At 41.2% G+C, this 12,100-nt stretch overlaps 1 protein-coding gene across 4 annotated transcripts in view; it reads right to left on the minus strand.

Moving 5' to 3' along the window:
- The window catches only part of CSTPP1 (centriolar satellite-associated tubulin polyglutamylase complex regulator 1), a 194,346-nt gene that overhangs the window by 120,661 nt on the left and 61,585 nt on the right, over nucleotides 1-12,100 (minus strand). The gene's annotated exons all lie outside the window — the stretch shown is intronic.

Genomic DNA, 12,100 nt, shown 5'->3' on the forward strand with positions numbered 1-12,100 from the left:
TATCGTATTCTCATCTAATTTCTTGTCAGTTTTCTTCTTTAGCTTTTTCAACTCAACACTAATTTCCTTCCAGGTTTTTCCCACCTTTGTACAACAGAAGATGACATTTTAAAGAAAATTCTATTTTTTGCCTACAGCTATAGCTTTTAGGATTTTTTATACCATCCTTTTGTTCTCACTAGGCTCGCCAACATGTTCCCATTAGTATCACCTGCAGATTTCATTGAAGACCCAACACTATTTTTATGGGCCCCTTGAATGCTGAAGACACTGTCCTTGCTGCCACCCCACTCAGGAGCTGGCAGTGTCCCACTTATCAACTCCCTCAGTGCAAAGCCAGCAAGTAATGCTCAAGCCACCACACTTTGTTCTTGTTCCAGCTGATAGGAATTAGGCTGGAAAAAAAAGCTTCATACAAATGCTTTAGTCATAGGCCAAAGTCTTCTTGGATTTGATCATAATTCAAGATGATAATATTGCAATTTTGTTTTGTTTTGTTTTTGGCACACGGGCTCAGTTGCTCCGCGGCATGTGGGATCTTCCTGGAGCTGGGATCGAACCCGTGACCTCTGCATTGGCAGGCGGATTCTTAACCACTGAGCCACCTAGGAAGCCCCAAGATGATAATAAAATTGAAGGGGTGCTGGGATGCAGGGTTTGTCCTGTTCGAGCCACACACGTCAGACCTGCAGCTGCTGACTGCGCGCTCTTCCAGGTTATCGTCGCATCTCATCGTATCTTGTGTTACACTACTATCATTATTTCCAGAGTTACCTTCTTTGTGTTATTTTTTGTTTTATCTCCAAAGTTGGTCTCACTTTTTAGAAAATAAATGCAGTTTCTCTCGGTAGCCACGTATACTTGTTTTCAAAAGCTACTGGCAAATCCACTTATATTTTTAAAATACTCATTTTCCTGACTTTAGGAGAAAGCTATTTTGTTTTCTCTATCTTTCTAAGTTCAAGTCCATTCTTTTCCGTTTTCTGCATTAGCTAGGAACTCCTAAAATGAGAAAGCTCAAGGCATATGTGATTAAAGTAGCCTTAATGATTCAGTAGTCTATGACGGAAAGAAGTCAGTTTCTTCCTGATATCTTTATAAAAATCCCTTCAAATTTTCTTATTAAATCATCAGATTTCAATGTCACTTTGGTTTGTTTTCTTATTTCCAACAGAGAATTTTATTTCTAAAGATATATGAGGGAAGAACTCTAGATAGCAGGCAGTTTCTTAAACAAAACTTTTGTAAACACATGAGTGTCTATTGTATTATTTGATTAAAGACCTCAGAGAAAGAGGTACCACAAAGTTTCTGAAGATCCTGGGATAGTTACTCCAGGAAATCTTTCTTTCTTTCTTTCTTTCTTTCTCTTTCTTTCTTTCTTCCTTTCTTTCTTCCTTCCTTCCTTCCTTCCTCTTTCTTTTTTATTTATTTATTTTGGCTGCGTTGGGTCTTCATTGCTGACTGAGGGCTTTCTCTAGTTGCGGCGAGCAGGGGCTACTCTTAGTTGCAGTGTGCGGGCTTCTCATTGCGGTGGCTTCTCTTGTTATGGGGCACAGGCTCTCAGCATGCAGGCTTCCGTAGCTGCAGCATGTGGGCTCAGTAGTTGTGGCTCGTGGGCTCTAGAGCACAGGCTCAATAGTTGTGGCGCACAGGCTTAGCTGCTCCATGGCATGTGGGATCTTCCCAGATCAGGGATCAAACCCATGTCCCCTGCACTGGCAGGTGGATTCTTAACCACTGCGCCACCAGGGAAGTCCCCAGGGAATCTTAAAGGAAGAACATATAAATTTAACAAGGGGCTCCCTGTTCCCTAAACACCTGTTTGTCAGGTGACGTCTTGAATTCATTCACATAAAACTTTCTCTGTGACATAAACCTTCTTAATATTGATTTATTTTAGAACATTATGATTCTCTAATCCTCTACTTGGTGACATTTAACCAACTACCAATCTTCTAAAAAACAAAGGACATTTTTCAATATTCTTTTGTGGTTGATTGAAAATCACGAAGCATCAGTAGATGACAGAACTTAATGAAAATCTATACTGAAAACTCACTTTTCCTGCCAAACCTTTAAAGACTCACTTTAAGTAAGAAATATTTTTTTCTTTTTTTAAAAAACGAGGGACACAAACAATAACTTGAACATAAACTTGTACCTTAGAAAATAAGATGTTGGTAGAATTACCATATAATCCAGCAATTTCACTTCCAGGTTTATTGTTAAAAGAAATGAAAATAGGGACTCAGACATTTGTACACCCGTGTCCACGGTAGTATTATTCTCAACAGCCAAAAAGCGGATGCGACTCAAGTGTCCACTGACAGGTGAATGGATAAACAAAATGTGATATATGCACACAATGAAATATTAGCCTCAAAAAGGAAGGAGATTCTGATACACGCTACAGCATGGGTGAACCTTGAGGACCTGAAGCTACATGAAATAAGGCAGTTACAAAAAGACAACTATTCTATGATTCCACTTATATGTAGTATCTAGAGTAGTCAAATTCGCAGCGATAGAAAGTAGAATGGTGGCTGCCAGGGGCTGGGGGAGGAGGAAGTGCGGAGTGAGTGTTTAATGGGTACAGAGTCTTGGTTTGGGAAGGTGAGAAAGTTCTGGAGATGGATGGTGGTGATGGTGAATGTACTTAATATCACAGAAATGTAGACTTAAAAATGGTTACAATGGTAACTTGTATGTTACGTATATGTTACCACAGTAGAAATAAAGGGAAGATGCTGGTTGAGATAACAGTAGTAATGGAACCCGAAACCCCAGCATGCATATGTACAGACTCACCTTCCAGTGAGAGATTGGAAGTTACAACCAAAACATTTTTAGAGTGGTTCTCAAGTAAGAATGACTACAGCTTTGTTACTGAACGTGTGGACCAAGGACGGCAGCACTGGTGTCACTTTGAAGCCTCTCAGAAATCAGAATCTCAGGCCCCATCCTAGATCTACTAAACCCCAGATGTTTCACACACACATTCACGTCTGAGGAGCCCTAGTCTGGGGCAAATCTTACCACTGTTTAGCTGTATCACTTCGGACAGGCACGTGACCACTTTGTGCCTCAGTTACTTCCTGTCTGTAAAAGGGGATAACAGGAATGCTTACTGTAAAAGGCTGCCGGAGATTAAATGTGATACGAATGCCTGCTGTACAGTGCTTGGCGCATTCAGGGACTATTAGCTGTTATTATTACTTTGCTGCACAGAAAAGCTGAGAAAGTTGACTTCAGGGAATGTTCTAAAAATAGTAAATTTAGGAAGTCAGTATTTTCCAGAGGATATGAATGGTGCCTGGCTTTTAAGAGATAATTGTGAAAAAGCATATACGGGAGATACTAGTTTTGGCAGAGTATGAGGCGGGGGGAAATGATTTTCTTCAGAAGACCCAATACAGTAGAGGAAAGGTGTCAAGTTCATTCACAGTGGGGGATTTTTTTTCTTGTTAAAGTATGTGAGGACCAGACACACATTATTTACAGAATATAAATGGAACAGAAGCAGCTTTTAATGACAATGTCACATTTGAAACATATTTTGGGGCTAAATGGTATGTTTTTCACATGTCTGAAATCCCCTGTGGGATATAATCTTTCAGCTGAAATATCACAAATATATTTGACTTACGCGATGGCTAAGGGGTAAGCTGGAAGAGAGTGAAACAGAAACAAGGTGGGGGGACAAAAAGGACAGCGACACAGGCGCCCCTGAACTTCTAGCATCTGGGCCACTATTCTCAGAAGATGTTGTGGAGTTCCTAACCTAATTTCTCTGGCTGGAGATCTTTCCTTGTCCCAGAAAAGCCTTTTGGAGACAGAGAGGATTAAAAAAAATAATATTGTTAAGAAGTGAGGTTGCTGGGCTTGCACTTTACTAGCTGGAATCCCTTTATCTTTCCTGAGAGCCCCCCAGATCTCTTTTATTCTAGGTCAGTAATTTAACACGCTCAGCTCTCAATTCAAAGCCAGTAATGACCTTGCTGTGCTGAATTATTAGCCTAGGATATAGAAAGAGAGAGAGAGGGAAGGGAAAAAAAAAACCCTAAAAGCAACAGAGGCCTTTTGATCAGAGCACCAAACTGCAGTTTGCTGTAACTCAAGCTGCCTATTCTTATACAGCAGGAATTAAGGACTCCCCCTGCCAGGCAGGACCCTATTAAAAGACAATAGCTGTTGGAAAAGGGTAAGCACGTTGATATGGATATAATAGGCCACATAGGGGGGCCCTTTTCCACTCTGAAATAAAGCTCCTTCTTAAGAGTTGTGAGCTGGGAAATCCAGTATGAAGGCAGGAGGAGGAGACGTAAGAGAAGAGAGTCGGTAGCCATGCAGAAATGCTTGAAGGTGCTTCAGGAGAAAGGGAGGAGGGCTCTGGGGAGCCTGCGGAGATGAGCATCAGTAACTGAGCGCAGAGGCTTTCGGGACAGCCAGGTGCTCTTAGGTCCCCGAGAGGTTTTTAGGACCAGCGATGACAAAGATTTGGCTGGAACTAATACAGTGATTAGTTTCTCCAGTGGGTTAACAACAACAAACCTAGCAGCAAACTAGTACGCTCTTGCCAGGAATGATGCAGCTGGCAAAAAATAATCTTTTCTGCCTTGTTTTAAAACCTGACATGTCAACATCCTAAACTCCTGATGAGTACCATCGAGTTCCACTAAATGGTCTTGTTATCTCTGGGATGATATTTAAAAAAAAAAAAAAAGTTCTGCAAAACAGTGATAGTGAACTCCAAAGAAATTTCCTCTTGCCTACAAACTACATACTTCCTCTGATGCAGAGAGGTAACCACGGGTCCTGGGACTTCTCGCTCTTAGCTAAGCCATACTTGCTTGTCTATCACCAGAACACTGTGCCATTAGTGGATGATGCTTTTGAGGATCTTAAATCCACAACAGGACTTTCCAAGCACTGTTTCAGCTCCCTCTAAGATCTTGTCAGTGTGTTACAAAATGAGGAAGGATTTAAGAGTGATCCAAGGTATTTAAACACATTAATCTAGTTGTTTATGACTAAATTCTGAATTCCCAAATTCCTAAGCAAAAAGGTATGAGAAAGGTATTTTTCTTTCCTCCACCACCCTTTGCTAATTGCCAAATGAACAGCTCTCCAATTCCCTTCCACTTCAATTAATGGGCTAGCTTGATGGAATTCACAACCAAAGAAAAAACACAAGGAATCTCTAACACTTGCTTGTTCCACTGAGCAGTCAACAGGGCACAAAACTGATCTTTAGCAAATTAAAGGGTTTTGCTGATTAAAGAGAAAACCTGGACCCCTAAGAAAAAAATTTTGCCTTACCACTAGTCTTAAAATTCCAAAATAAACATGATTTTTACGAAAAGTTATTAGAGATCATTGTTTCCATAAAATATCACAATTCTGAACTACTCTCCATTATGTAGACTCATTTCAGATGGGGCCATCACGTAACAAGTGAGGGACGGGCGACGGAGAGCAATGAAGAGAGCAGTGGGGACCATCAGACATCAGGCTCGCTCCCTAACTCCTGCCTGAGCGCGTGCTGACCGTATTTTCAGAAGTTCACACTGGGACACGCAGTCTCACAAAGTTTTTATTTGGTGTGTGGGCCACTTCCAGGTGTGAGAAACAGCCTAAAGATTTTATACATACATAGATAGACAGCTAGATATAAATATGTGTAATGATTATGTTTAAAGGCCATGCTAATTGATAAGTATTAAATGTCATATCATTTGATACATTGTAAAAGATATCTAGCCTAGGTAATCTGAAAGATAATATTCATCATACAGAACAGCATGGATAGAATGCTGTCATAAAATATCTATATAAAACTACATACTTACGGGTGCATATGCAAGGAGACAAGATGTTTGAAAGAACAGAGAAAATGAAGGCAAGAAAAAAAATGGAAGAAAATTTCTCAGAACTGAAGGACATGAGCTCCCAGATTGAAAGGATCCTTAAAAGCCCAGCACAAGGAATGAATATAGATGCACACCAAGGCAGATCACTGTAAAAAATGACTCTACCTATTATCGGGGGTGTGGCAAGATCACTTTGTAGAAGAACATGCAGGATAGGAGACGCTGGTGCAGCTATCTTTGGAAAATATAATCTGACACAGCTTCCCTCTGGCCACCACAGTTTACATTCCTCCCAAATGCAACAAACACCCCGCTCCCCTAAACGCCTGAAATCTAATTCCATCTCAGCATCAACCTGGAGTCCAGGATCTTGTCATATAAATCAAAACCAGGTGCAGATGAAGTTTCTCAAAGCACAACTCCTTGGGTAAAGCTCCTCAAGTCTGGTTCCTCATCTAAACACATGCAAACTGAGGAGATAAGTTATATGCTCCCACACACCTAGGATGTACAATGATGATACAGGCACAGGATAACCACAACAGACCTTCATGCAAAGAGAGGGAGAATAGGAGGCAATACACCATCACTGGTCCTTGCACTTCCGAAATCCATCCAGGCACGTCTTATTTCCTTCATTTGGGCCCAATACCTCTTCCTGGTAATGATTTTCCATGACCTTTGACTTTGTATTCTGAGCTTTCGGTTCCATCTTCTGAATCATACTTTCACTTCCATGAAACACTGCTTCCGTCTGTAGCTGAGTAGCTTTCTCAGCTTGCTTCCTGTCCATAGATGTCTAGGGGTCCAAAGGTAACTTCTCATTTCGTATTCTCTCTATCCTCTTTAGTCCAAACTGGTGGTACTTCCACCAATACAACTCTCTTACAAACATGGGTTTTTCTTCATAAGACAAAAGCTATACACCCAAATTTCCCTGAGACGCCCCTATTTGGGTTTTCTTATGAGACTGCAATGAGACAACCCCCTTAAGGTCTTTAGGTCTTTTGTCTATCTGAAAGAGTCCAAGAGGCTCCACCTTGAAATCTTTCGGAGGTTTTAACAAACAGTACATCTTTAAGACCACATTTTTCTAACAACACTCTGGATTTGATCTTTGCCTTGAGGCACTATCTTACTTTGAGTAATTTTGCTGCTTGGAAAGACTGTCCCAAGCTCTCTGTATTTCCTCTAAATTTTACTTGAAAAAAAAATAGTTCATTCTCCAGCTCATCTCTCTCACATTTTACTGTAGGCAGCTAGAAAAAGACAGGCAGCCCAGAAATCTCCACAGTAGACCACTGTGTTCACCAGATACATTTCCTATTTTCTCACATTACCGAAGGTGTCCGTATTGCCAAACCTCCTGTCCCTGTATAACAAGGGCCTCTCACCTCCAGCTTCCAATCACATGTTCCTCACTCTTTTTTAAGCCTTCACTGATAGCCTCCTTGAGGCCCATCAGATGTCCACGAACAGTCTCCTCAAGGTCCTTCTGATTTCTGCCTGCTGCCTGGTCTCAAAGCCAATGGTGCATATTTTAGGTTTTTGTTACTGCAGCACTACACTCCCAGGAACAAATTTTGTTCCAGACCTCTACGGCTGCATAACAAACCACATCAAACTTGGTGGCATAAAAAGTAACAATTTTATTATGCTCATGGATTCAGTAGGTTCAGGAATGATACAGAGGGCAGCAGAGATGCCCTGTCTTTACCCTGCGACGTCTGGGACCTAAACTGGGAAGGCTCGAACGGCTGGGGTCGACACAAAGGTTTAGGGATAGAATCACCTGGAGGCTTCTTCACTCACATGCTGGGGGCCTAGACTGGGATGACGTGAAGGCCAGGCTCGTGGCTGGGCTTCTTACACAGGGCAGCGGTTAGTAAGAGGGGTCCTGAGAGGCAACGTCTGAAAACTGAGGTCCCAGGGACAGAATCCACGTGGCCGTTTGTGACCTCGCCTTGGGAAGTCGCGGTGTTACTTCTACCATATTCATATTCAAGCGGACTGCACATACACCCCACTTCTCCAAGGCAGGAATATCAAAGGATGTGGGGTCCTTTTTAAAAACTGCTACACCAAAAACAAGGAAGAAAGAAGACAAGGGAATCCGAAGGGTCATGGTGAAAGTCCAGAGATCCCTGATAACGGCCGCACAGTGCACAGAAAGAAGATAATAAAGATAAAGCCAATCAGAAGACTCTGGAGACTCTTGGAGGAGACAAAACACAGAGAATAAATACATACAAATATGAAGGTACTTGCTTCTGTCAGAGTCCTGGCAGGTGACAGATCACGCATTTGAAAAGGGCAGCTGAGGAGAGCCTTTAGAAAAGGAGTCTTCACAAAGGTGTGGACAGGGCTACGGGAAAGTGGATTACCTAAGGACTAGCAACATGTGGGATCTGCTTTTACCCCTAGACCTCAAGAGACAAGTGGAGCGAATGCTTCCTTGAATCCAGAAAGTGCAGGGACCATTCGACTTAGCTGTGACCTTCAGTAGAGGAACAGAGCCAACTCAGTCCACAGCAAACTGTAGAAAGAGAAACAAGTGAATACACACCCCGATTTCACTCTCTCTCCTCCTGCCCTTCAATCTCCTGCCAGTCCTCCCCCTGGCTTTAACCCAAATGGAAGCCACAGGGCAAGGGAGTCCAAGGATTAAAATCCAAACAGATCAGCCCTACAGGGCAGAGAAGTGCAGAGTGGATCTGGAGGGGCAAGTGGAAAATAAATAGCACAGTACTAAAGAGAAGTTTACTCAGTTGTGTAGAATTTGGAAGAAGGAAAAAAGCGGGGTGCTATTCTAGGGACGAGAAGGTTGTGCAGCAGAGTTTAGGGGTTGGTAGTGTTTATATAGTTATAAAATACAAACACTGAATAATGATATGACAAAAATCCTGATATAAGCATATTCGGAGGTTGTGGGGGGCAGTAAAGAAAGGTACACATGCGTGGTAAAGGGTGTTAAAGGAATTAGGTTTATATCTTACACAGTGGGAAGTCAATAGATAATGCTGGAATTTGAAAAAAATCAAGAAGTAGCAACATAAGCTAGTAATTTAGAGATCTATTGCGTGGGCCAAAAAGTGCCTTCGGTTAAGGGAAAAGAAAAGACACATTTTTCACTTTGACCAAGACCTTTACTGAACAACGTATTCACTGTTTTGTTCCACTACCTTCTGCCATTTTCCAGGCAACTTCATAATTCCATCTTCCCAAAACTTATCTTTTTCAGCAAAGAACTGTTCCGGGTGCCTTTCACAGTCTTCCAGGGAATTGAAACTTTTTCCATTAAGAAAATTTTGTAAAGACAAATAAATGGAAATCTGAAGGTGCAATGTCTGATGAGAATGGCGGATGAACCAGAATGTTGCAGCCAAGCTGTAACTGTTTTTGTCTGGTCATCAAAGAAACATGGGGTCTTGTGTTATCCTGATGGAACATTATGCGTTTTCTGTTGACTAATTCTGGACGCTTTTCGTCGAGCGCTGCTTTCAATTGGTTGAATTAGGAGCAGTACTTGCTGGAATTAATCGTTTGGTTTTCAGAAGGAACTCATAATAGAGGACTGCCTTCCAATACCACAGTATACACAACATCGCCTTCTTTAGATGAAGACTGGCCTTTGGTGTGGCTGGTGGTGGTTCATTTCACTTGCCCCACCATCTCTTCCATTCCACTATGTAGTGCAGTATCCACTTTCCATCACGCGTCACAATTTGTTTTAAAAATGGAAAGTTTTCATTACGTTTAAGTAGAGAATCACAGGCAGAAATATGGTCAAGAAGGTTTTTTTCACTTAACTTATGTGGAACCCAACATCAAAGCGATTCACGCAACCAAGCTGGTGCAAATGATTCTCAGTGCTTGACGTGGATATTTTGTCGGCTATCTCCTGCGTGGTATAATGTTGATTGTTCTCAAATATTGTTTTGATTTGATCGCTGTCAACTTCAACTGGTCTACCCGACTGTGGAGCATCGTCCAGTGAGAAATCTCCAGCACGAAACTTCGCAAACCACTTTTGACACGTTCAATCAGTCACAGCACCTTCTCTATACATTGCACAATCTTTTAGTGTGTTTTGGTTGTGTTTTTACCTTTCTTGAAATAATAATACATAATATGCCAAAAATGTTGCTTTTTTTCTTCCATCTTCAATATTAAAATGGCTACACAAAAATTCACCAATTTTGATGTCTTTTTTTAAATGCATGCTGATAAGACAGCTGTCACATACAATCTAACAAAATTGTTTTGAATGAAGTTAAAGACAACTAAGTGCTGCTACAGCCATCTTACAGAAAAAAATGAACGAACCTTTTGGCCCACCCAATAGAAATAAATGCCAAATAAATCACTCTGAGTTGAAAGTGGTTATCTCTGAGGAAAGGGAAACTAAATTGAGAGTTGAAGGATGCTTTTTTTTTTTTTTTACAATTCTTATAGAACTATTTCACACTCTGTATGCATGTATAACTTTGATTTTAAAAAACAAATAAATTAGGAAAAGAATATTCAGCATAGAGGGCTACCTGTTCTGTGATACCTTCCCTGAGCCCTCAAGCTTAATTAAGATATCTGTCCTCTGGACAGTCTTATTCTTAGCACCTTAAACCTCTAGTTAGCTCAAAACACAAGTAATTTAACCACTGGCTTATTTGACTGTGAGTACCCTCAAGGTAGGCACCATGCCTTATTAGTCATTGTTTCTCCAACACCTGTCATAAACCAAGGCATATAAAGGGTATGTGAGAAATACTTCCTGAACTGAATGATCTCAATCAATGGCACCAAGCCCTACCAGTCACACAGGATAGAAAACTATCTTTCTAACTCCTCACTTAGATAGCTTCCTGAGTTCTACTACCTCACTGCAATAGGCTGAATATTTGTGTCCCCTTCAGAATTCATATGTTGAAACCTAATCCCCAATGTGCTAATATTTGGAGATGAAGCCTCTGAGAGGTAGGTCATGAGAGTGGAGCTCTCATGAATGGGACTTGTGCCCTTTTTATAAGAGGCTCACGGGAGCTTCCTTGCCCCTTCCGCCATGGGAGTATACAGCAAAGAGACAGTCATCTATGAACCAGGATGCAGGGCTCAACAGACATGGACTCTGTCAGCCTTGACCTTGCACTTCAAGCCTCCAGAACTGCAAGGAATAAATTTCTGTTGTTTATAAGCCACACAGTCTATGATAGTTTGTCATAGCAGCTCGAACAGACTAAAGCACTAACCACAGACCTTTTGTCATTCTCTGAATACACCAAACCCCTGTGCCCTTGTCCATGCTGTTCCCTTGGCTAGAGATGCCCTCCTTGCTCAGTTCTCACTCTCCATGACTTATCTTCTAAGGACCATTTGAAGCTTTCCTCAAAATTCATAGTCAGAATAAATCTCTTCTTCCATTTATCCCAAAACATGAAATTCTACTTGGGACTTATTTAATAGTGTCTTAATAATTATGCTTATATCTGATTTTATCCTTGAGTTCATACGTTCCTCAAGTTCAGTTGGCTTATTCATCGTATATCCTTGGTGTCTAGCATGGTGTCTAGCATATAGTGGGTCCACAAACACTGTAGAATAATAGTGTTTTTCTGGTATGTAAACTGCCATTATTTCTGCTTCCCATAAGAATGACAGTGAATTCCTTGAGGACCACGTCTGACACAGTGATTGGCATTTAGTAGGGCTTAATATATAGTCACTGAATTTTAAAAATTAAAAGAAGACCAAGCAGTGAGTTTACTTCTCAGCCTTCATAAGGTACTTTTACTTACTTAGCATCTTAAACCCTTCTTCTTATTTCAACATAGTCGAGCCTTCCACAAACTGGACCTGTCCTGATTATGTGTTTCCCGTTTGTTTCTTTTCAACATGTATTGATTCTCCACAAGTCAAGTTAGACTCCTTTATGACCCCTTGCAGTCTATGATATTTTCTACTTCTGCTAATACAATCATATTCCACTAGCACGAAAGTTCCAAATACTTTCTCTTACAATAACGGTAGACTAAACTTTAGACCAACCCTCCTGGCTGAGAAAGACTGGATGAACTATTAACAGCATGTGTTTGAAGTCATCAGAGGGCCACCAAGTCAAGTGAAGAATGACAAAGCTAGGTACAGAGGAGAATAAAATCCAAAGAGGTGAGCCCAGTGTTCAGTGCCACCCTTCCCGTTGGGCAAGAATTCTAAACAGAAGGTTCCGGGGA

Source organism: Hippopotamus amphibius, chromosome 9 (assembly GCF_030028045.1).
Source record: "Hippopotamus amphibius kiboko isolate mHipAmp2 chromosome 9, mHipAmp2.hap2, whole genome shotgun sequence".
NCBI classification, from domain to species: Eukaryota; Metazoa; Chordata; class Mammalia; order Artiodactyla; family Hippopotamidae; genus Hippopotamus; species Hippopotamus amphibius.